The sequence below is a fragment of the Micromys minutus genome (assembly GCF_963924665.1).
Source record: "Micromys minutus genome assembly, chromosome: 1".
Classification (NCBI taxonomy): Eukaryota; Metazoa; Chordata; class Mammalia; order Rodentia; family Muridae; genus Micromys; species Micromys minutus.
Genome location: NC_137969.1, coordinates 161,494,869 through 161,503,114, shown reverse-complemented (window position 1 = coordinate 161,503,114; position 8,246 = coordinate 161,494,869). Strand labels below are relative to the sequence as shown.

General features: G+C 40.3%; 1 pseudogene across 1 annotated transcript; it reads right to left on the bottom strand.

The window, feature by feature from the left end:
* Positions 1 to 6,957: 6,957 nt before the first annotated feature.
* On the bottom strand, positions 6,958 to 7,322 carry LOC308420209 (large ribosomal subunit protein uL29-like; annotated as a pseudogene). Its single transcript has one exon. The product of its transcript is annotated as a large ribosomal subunit protein uL29-like (transcript).
* Positions 7,323 to 8,246: the final 924 nt, after the last annotated feature.

The following is an 8,246-nucleotide window of genomic DNA, read 5'->3' as shown; positions in this document are numbered from 1 at the left end:
TGCTTCATTTAGGATGATCACCTAAAGCTTCTCTATGACTCAGACAGTGGATTTAAGATGTGAACAAGATTGATTTATTATTATAAAAAATCCCATACTCTGCCAGTGTTATTAAGATTATAAGTATCTTAATAACTTATGAAGGAACTGTATAAAAGATACCTGTTTTTGTTTTTGTTGTTGTTGTTGTTACTGTTGTTTCATTATGGGCATGATATGTGGGTAATTATAGGCAGGAGAGAAGGCCCTAGAAGGAATAATTTTTCTTCTTTTATTAAAAAAAAGGAGATGGCTGATGAAGTATCAAAGGAGTCAGAATGAAGCAGCGTAAAGATGACACACTAGTTGTGTGAAACCTTACAGTTTCTCTTCACCAGGGGACAGGGGGTTAGATATAAAAAAGCCCAGGAGCTAGAATACAGTTTAAAGCTGCTGTCAGAAAGCCAACATCTGCTTGAGGAAGTCCATGGTGACTCCGATTTCTGAGTTGTATGGAGTGAATGACTGGGGGAACAGAGAGTAGTAACGTCGGAAATAATTATTTGGAAAATGATTTGGAACTTGGGAATTAAAGTAAGTCTTTAACATGGAAACTCTGTAATAAAAATTCTCTGCAGTCATCTTTATACAAAGGATTCTATTTAAAAAGAATAAGAGAATTCTCTGGAGTCTCCTTACAGTGAATTTCCATTATTACCGAGGCAACCACAATCGGCCCTGAATGCAGGCAGCTGCATGGAAGGTCTTTGGTGTGTTCCTGCCTTCTGGTGAGTTGGCCAAGGAAGCCTAAGGAAAGTTTTAATTAAGCTTTGCATAAACTATTCTATATCCAAAGCCCATTCAACGTTGTGCCCCAGTAGCCTCAGTCACTTTCTGAACTCTTTATCATCTCTGAAATGTACCAGGGAGAAAATGACTTCTCTCCAGATCCCTGATGGGGCCAGTAAACCTGACTCTGCACTTGATAGACTGATCCTATCCCTGCCCCAGAGCCTAAAGAGAAACCCCTGTGATGTGTTCTTTGATTAAAACCTGAAATGCCAGCTTACTTGTGGGATCCTGGAATAGATACTTTAACATCTGGTGGAAGCTAACGCTGGGCAGGTAAGTTTGTGATTTTTGAATATAGAGAGATTATGGACTAAGTATCATGATCTTTGGCTCGCATCTGTATAGCAAAACGCTAATGCTTATGGGGGTAGTGCTTGTAGACAGGACTTTGGGAGGTAGTTCAGGATTAGATGGAGTTCTGAAGCTGAGGATCATACTCTCTCCATGCATATACAGAGGGAACATGAACTCAGACTAAGACAGAAGCTGTCCACAAACCAACAGGAGAGATGCAGAGTGAACTCGTACATCTTTGGTTTTGGACTTCTATTCTCTATAACTGAGAAACTACCCTTCTTATTTTAAAGCAATTCAGTTTGTAGTATTCTGAAATGGCATCTGGAGATGGAACCCAATGTAGTACCAGCTATGTGCCAGGCACCCTTCCTCACTTAGTTATTGGGACAGTGCTAGGAGGTATCAATTGTTTCCAGATTCACCATCCTTGATGACCCATTGCCAGAACATGGCAAGGTCCCTCTGAGCCTGTCCTACTTTAAGGCCTTAATCTTATTAATTTCTTCTTCCAGATAATGATTAAAAATTATAGCAGCTTATAGAGGGTCCCCCACCTCCTACCTCCTGAGGTTGCCTGTTTCCATTTTTTCTGCTGACCCTCAGGGCTTCAATCTAGTTCTCCCACCCAATACCAGATCATGTTCCCCTCTCTGCTCCTCAGTCCCCTTTCCTTCTGTATTCCCTTCCCCATTCCCCCTTTGTGATTGCTTTCTTCTCCCTTCCAAGTGGGACTGAGGTGTCCTCACTTGAGCCCTTTAGCTTGTTGAACTTTTTGAGTTCTGTGGACTGCATCTTGGGTATTTTGTACTTCTTTTCTTTGGCTAATCCACTTATTAGTGAGCGCATATCATGCATATACTTTTGGGTCTGAGTTACCTCACTCAAGATAATATTTTCTAGTTCCATTCATTTTCCTGCTAAACTCATGATGTCCTTGTTCTTAATAGCTAAGTAGTATTTCATTGTGTAAATGAACCACATTTTCTGTATCCATTTTTCTGTTATAGAACTTCTGGGTTGTTTCCAACTTCTGTCCATCATAAAAAAGGCTGCTATAAACATAGTGGAACATATTTCCCTGTGGCATGGTGGTGCATCATTTGTGTATATGCCCAAGGCTTGTATTGCTGGGTCTTTAGGTAGATGATTTCCAATATTCTGAGGACCTCTAGATTGATATTCAGAGTTGTATTAGTTTGCAATACCACCATCAATGGAGGAGTATTCTTTATTCATATTCTTGCCAACATGAGCTGTCATTTGGGTATTTGTTCTTGGCCACTCTCGTTGGTATGAGGTGGAATCTCAGGGTTGTTTTGAGTTACATTTCCCTGATCATTAAGGACTTTGAACATTTCTTTAAGTGCTTTTCAGCCATTAAAGATTTCTCTATAGTGAATTCCCTGTACCCCATTTTTTTGATTGGGTTGTTTGGCTTTTTTATGGTTAGCTTCTTGAGTTCTTCATATATGTATTTTGTATTTTAGTCCTCTATCAGATGAGGGGTTAGTGAAGAGTTTTTCACTGTCTGTAGGCTGCTGATTTCTCATATTGACTATGTCTTTTGCCTTACAGAAGCTTTCCAGTTTTATGAGATCCCATTTATCAATTGTTGATCTTAGAGCCTTAGCCATTGGAGTTCTGTTTAAGAAATTCCCCTATGTTCCAATGAGTTTAAGGCTCTTTCCCACTTCTCTTCTTTTAGATTCAGTGTATCTGGTTTTATATTGAGGTGCTTGGTTTACTTGAGCTTGAGCTCTAGAATGTACCAGAGACCTGGGAGCTGAGAGACTCCAGGACTCAAAGGGAGGGACCTTGAATGAATTGCTCTACAGTCAGGAGGGGGGACGTATAGAGTCCACCTCTAGTGGAAGGACAGGACATCAAGTGGAGGGATGGGAGTGCCATCCTACAGTCAAAATCTCTGACCCAGAATTGCTCCCGTCTGAAGGAACTTCAGGGACAAAAATGGAGAGGAGCCTGAGAGAAAGGAGGTCCAGTGACAGGTCCAAAGTGGGATCCAGCTCGAGGGGAAGTCCTGGGTCCTGACACTGTTACTGATGTTGTGGTGTGCTTACAGACAGAAACCTAGCATGGCTGTTCTCTGAGAGGCTCAACAAGCAGCAGCTGGAAGAGTCAGATGCAGATACTAGCACTCAATTAATAGACTGAAGCCAGGACTCCCTGTGGTTGAATTGGGGAAAAGCTGGAAGAACCTGGGAAGGAGGATGGCCTCATGTTCCCATGAGACCAGCAGTCTCAACTAGCCTAGACCCCTGAGATCTCTCAGACACTGAGCCACCAACCAGGCAGATACACCAACAGATATGAGATGCTCACACACACACACACAAACACACACACACACACACACACACACACACACACACACACAGCAGAAGACTGCCTGCTCTGGCCTCAGTGAGAGAAGATGTGCCTAACACTCTAGAGACTTGAAGACCCAGAAAGTGGGGAGGTCTTGTGGGGTAGGGGTGGAGGGTAGGGACACCTTCTTGGAGACAGGGGGAGGAGGTATGGGATGGGTAGTGGCTGGGGAGCAGATAAGGATGGGGATGAAGACTAGACTGTAAAAAAGGACTAAAGAATGATAATAAAATGTTAATGGCAGCTTCTGAACTTAGCACAGATATTGTTTCTTATAAGTTTATTTTCATTACTTGCAATCGTGTGTATGTGTGAATATACATAAATGAGTACAGCTGCTTGTGTAAGATCCCCTTGGAGGTGGAATTGCAGGCAATTGTGAGCCACCAGATATGGGCTCGAGCACACGCACACACACACACACACACACACACACACACACACACACACACACACACACACAATGTGTCTTTTGGGTACAGAGTAGTAACAGAGGAGTTTAGTTGCTTGCAATTTTCACTATTTTGAATAAATGTGCTTTTCTAAAAAGTGAATTGAAAGTTTATAATGGAGTTTCACCGTAAGAAGACTTCAGAGAATTCTAAATTCTTTTTAAACAGAATCCATTTTGTCAAGATGACTTTGGAGGGTTGTTATTAGATAGTTTCCATGTAAAAGACTTAATTTACCCTTTTCTTCCTTTCTAGAGAAGAATCTCAATACTTTAATTTATGTTTTAGGTATTTATCCAGTCTCTCTAAGCAAATAGAAGTGTTCATAATTTTTCTTTTGCATCCATGTGATCTACTTAGCAGTCTCAGTCTTTTGTTTATCACATTCCTGAGTATTTACTGACATGATGCTCAGTCAGAGTATCATAGATGCTTGACCTTCAGTGTTTATTACAGTGTTATTATAGTCCCAGTGCCTCCATGACAGGGGTAGAGCTGGTCCCTGAGTAGTGGCTTTCCTGAGTTGTGATAAGTGCACCCACAACTCCATTAGGTCTAGGGTTAGGGTTAGGGTTAGGGCTAGGATTAGGGCTAGGGCTAGAGCTAGGGTTAGGGCTAGGGTTAGGATTAGGGTTAGGGTTAAGGCTAGGGTTAGGGGCAGGTTCATGATCATGGTTATGGTCAGTATCAGAATCTGTGTTACTATACTCTTTATAGCAGCATAATTATGAAACTAACCTAGGTGTCTTCTTATATACGAATGGAGAGGACAGTTTGATATATACACACCTCAAATATTTTTCTGCCATCATAAAGAATGAAACTTTAACACTTGTATGAAATGGAATTAACGAAGATCATGACTCTGTCAGTTTCAGTAAAGGATATAGCATGCTTTTCACATTATTTCATCATATTCTCTCATTTGTGGGTCCTAGACTTCACAGTTTTGTAATATCATACTATTAATGATGCTATGATCTAGAAGTGAAACCAATTGGTTGTACCAACAGGACTTGTGGGTGAATGGTTAGAGAAGGGAGGCCAATTAGGTGTGGGAGAGAACATTGAATACTTCATGAGAATGATTTTTTCGGACCCATAACAGAGTAGAATACGATAAAATAATCCTTACTTAAAAGTGATCATGTTAATCCACTCCAATGGTATTTAGTACTTTCACTTTGTTGATTACCTATAACCACCATCCATTTCCAGAATTGATTCTTTATCCCAAATAAAATTGTCTGTATGTAATAAACATAGCTAGTTCCTGACAACCACTATGCTATTCTGTGTCTGAGTCTAACTACTCCAGGAACCTCATGTGGATGGTCTTATATAATCACCGGTCTTTCATGTTTGATTTATCTCACTTAGCATTGAGTTCATAAGATTTACCCATGATGCAGTATATCACTTTCATTTTCTGACTACCATTGTATTACACATACGCGTGTGCACGAACACACACACACACACACATGCATGCACACATGCATGTATATACGTTCATGTACACTCAGGAGTATTCGCACACACACCCACATTTGCTAATTAGTTCTTCTGTCAATGATCTTTTGTGTTGTTTCTACCGATCAGCTATTATGAATGATGCCGCTATAGGCATTGGTGTATGTTATGTGACATTGTTCATGAGAAGATGGAAACAAATGTTCACCAAGATAGGAATCCAAGAGCCCAAATAAAGATACTACCAAAGTCCAACTACTGAGTTTTCTTGGGCATATGTAGAGGGTTATGGGTAAGAGGGATTACTTATAGGAGTGGCCCTGACTCAGAGGGCAGCTGCACTACTAAAAGCCCACCAAGAATGGGTACCGAATCACAAAAGTGAAAAGAACACCCTTTACAGATCACTCAGCTGGCCTGAATCTCTTGTAGGCAGCTCCACTTGGATCTGCTTCTTCAGGCAGCTTGGTTCTCACAACAATGACTGTCAGATGTCCTTACTGCTCATATATGCTTGGGGAAGGAAGGAGTTTAGTGAGTCTGGCTAATTTCATGGGCTTTCTGAAGCTTTTTTGAGTTGCTTCCTTTCTGAGCTCAATTAGCTTCCCTACAGGATGGAAACCTTCAGCTCCCCTTAGAACATCCTGATGTTTAATATTGCTTTGCATGTCCTGTGTCTTAAGCTAGCCCTGAAGACGGCAGGCAGGTTTTATTGTTGGTGGAAACTGCCTTACAACAGTGTGCAGGTATCTCTCTGAGTCCCTGTCCTCAATTCCTTTGGACACATACCTAGAGGTAGAATTGAAAAATGGGATGCTGCTGCTGTGTTCAATGCCTTTTGAAGAACTGATACATTGCTTTCTAAAACCGGTGTACATTTTGCATTCCCATAAGCCACAGACAAAGATTCAAGTTTCTCTGTACTGTGCTGATACTTCACTACATTTAAAAAATGTTATCTATATTATAAAAGAAATAAAAGTTCAAAAATATTTTATCAGTTGCTCAAAGTAACAGAGTGAATGTGTGTAAATGGTAAGCACTGCCATTTCAGATTGTTTTCCTTCTTGGGAAAATTAACGAATCTGTATTCTTTGAGAGCATCTTCCGATATGTATTACTGATTTTGAGTTGCAGAAGAAAGCCGCTTACACATTGAGAAGATATTTCATAAAACAGAGGCATGTTTGTCTCTCAGGGTACCAAAGAAAATAAACGGCTGTATAAATATCAGGAAAGATTTAGGTTAGATATAAACTGAGTGGTTGGTATTAGTAAGGTGTTGGGAAGTGTTATCAAAAGATGCTTTGAAATAGTTGAGGGTCTGAGAGATGCTGTGTGTTGAATCCCACTTTAACATAGTGGGAAGGCATGGGAAGCCATTCAGAAAAATCTTTGTTGGTCATTTAAAAGCAAAGAACAAACTGGGTAATTTTATACAGAATCTTCAAATTCTCTCATTCTACAGCATCTTTTTATTTTTGGCCAGTCAGTCTTGCACTTTATTGTCATTGTTGTCTCAGGCCTTGACTGCATACTTACGCAGTCAGCAGCTGCTCCTTCCGCTGTTGCTTCTTGGTCTTCGGCTTCTCCTCATGCTTGGCGAGCCGGCGGCTCATGGCTCTAGTCTTGTGTCACAGGTCCAGTAACTTGTGCTTCTTTCCCTTGTAGAATTTCCTGAGGTTTTCCTTTTGAGTCTGATTAATGATAGTGAGGACACGGGCAATGGATTTGCGTACAGCTCATATCTTGGAGAGCTTGGACACAGTGCCACCTGTCACTTTGGCGACTCGAAGTTGGGACGTGTTCCACCTTCAGATCGTCCAGCTGTTTCAGCAACTCCTCCTTCTTGCCGCGCAGGTCCTGAGCTTTAATTTTGGCCATTGCTGTGTTGTTCACAGCTGAGGTTGCCTCGTTCGAGAGAAAGAGGAAAGGGCCAGCATCTTTCAAATGAACTTATGTATCAGTGAAAAATTTATTCTTTGTGGTAATGGATATATTTATTTTTCTTAATCTCTTTATCCTTGATCTGCAGAGAATACAGACCTCACACTCAATTAAATTTCTTACTTTCAGAGTCCACTAACATCTCAGAAAAGATGTCCAAAATGATCTGGTTGACAAGATGTTTTGAGCCTTTCTTTGGGCAGTTTTTTATTTTTTTTTTAAACAGGGTCTTACTTTGTAGTCCTAGTTCATATAAGTAAACCAGGGTAGCTAGCCTCAAACTTATAGATATCTGCCCATCTCTGTCACCTGAGTGCTGGGGTTAAAGGTGTGTGCCACCATATCCTGTTTTGGATGGGCATTTTTTGTAGTCATTGAGCTATTTTTCCTGTTCTCCCTGTGAGGGCATGAAGAAGTTGTGATTTTTGGTCTGATATTTAGACAACACCAGTATGTGACATTTATGCATTTTCAATGATGAAATAAAAGTGGGGGTGCCAGGTAGCAAGCTTAAGGTATCCAGCCTAGAAGAAAGTAATCTAGTGGGGAGTTTATGCATCTACATATTTATCTAGATTTGTGTATCAGATATCTGTTTAGAGATACCTGTAGGTAATGTCCAGGTCTCTGTGTGATTTATATTCTGAAGACCAATTCTGATTCTTTTGGTGTTTAAATCTACACCTAGTTTCCTTGCTGTGTAAAGGAGGAATCAGAGTTGTCTATTTTATAGTGAAGAGATTAAACAATAAATCATTTTAAATGTTAGTATGCATTAGAACCACATTAAAGACCATTTCATGAAATTTTTAAAATGGATGAAAACACTTCTAGAAATCATTTAATAATACATTTGGTGAT